The sequence below is a fragment of the Anopheles darlingi genome, chromosome X, assembly GCF_943734745.1.
Source record: "Anopheles darlingi chromosome X, idAnoDarlMG_H_01, whole genome shotgun sequence".
Lineage (NCBI taxonomy): Eukaryota > Metazoa > Arthropoda > Insecta > Diptera > Culicidae > Anopheles > Anopheles darlingi.
The window spans coordinates 668,831-670,000 of NC_064873.1; positions in this window are offsets into that span (position 1 = coordinate 668,831).

Consider the following 1,170-nt stretch of genomic DNA (forward strand, 5'->3'; position numbering starts at 1 on the left):
TGTTGCGCGTGGCAACTGCATTGCGCGGCGCGCGCACTTCCCTGAGGATTCATTCTGCAACCCCCACCCCCCCATCAAACCCCACTCTACACAAACACACATTTCGCTTTGATTTGTGGTATCGCGCAGTGCTCGCGGCTTTTTTTTGGTTTCTGTTTCGACGTCTGTTGCGCCGCGGCGATTCTTTTTTTGCCAGTCAAGTGGTAGGAAAAGAGGAGGAGGGGGGGCGCTCCGTTCTAAAACGATCGGCGACGACGTCCGCCGCTCTAACGGTGCGGTGCGCCCTCAGGATAATTTATTTTATTGAGCCAGTTGCCATTAATAACGCTGGCTGGCATCGTGTTTCGAGGCAGCAAAAATTTCGGCGGAAGAGTGACGGAAGAATGGCACAAGGATCAGGGGGGAGGAGAGGGGGGGGCTCTCGTTTTTGACAGTTCTTAACGCTAAACACGCTGGCTGTCTGTGGATGAGCGATGCAAGGCTTTTGAAGGTTTGAAAATCAATAAAATGTTGAAACTGAAAATTCCGACTAGACGCAGGAAACGGAGAAAGTGGTGGGGAGGGTGGTTTGGGGGGGGGGGGGGATTGTTCCTTTGGCAACCAATCGGAGCGATCGCAGGGGCAGGATTAAAGCGAAGAGACGCTCTCTTCTGGAGCTCGCACAACAAAGCAACAAAGAGAGACGAGCTGTGGTTGCATTCCCAAATGCCGGCCCGAATGACGAGTATTTCAGCCCCGTACGGCGGCTGATCGATCGCTGTAAGGTACCCCAAACCGTGCCAAAAAATCTCAGCCATAAATGCACGGGAAACCTGGGAGCTGCTATACCCCGGATTGGGTAAAGCAAATATTGATTTTTACAAATTTCAAAGAAAGAAAGAAGAAATCAAAGAAAGAGAGAGAGAGAGAGAGTGTGTGTGTGTGTGTGTGTGAGAGAGAGAGAGACTGGCTACTGCTGTGTTGAATGAGGATCCTTAGGGGGAAAGGCAACAATAAGAAGAAGAAAAAAAGGTAAAAGGTAGGCAGGACCCGTAGCACGCCTCCCGAGAGAATATGAGGATGATATGATGAGCTCACCACTGTGTGTGTGTGTGCGTGAGTGCGTGTGCCTGCCTTTAATTTAGCTCTTTGCCTTTGTGAGGCAGCAAACCTTCCTTTTTTTTTCTTTCC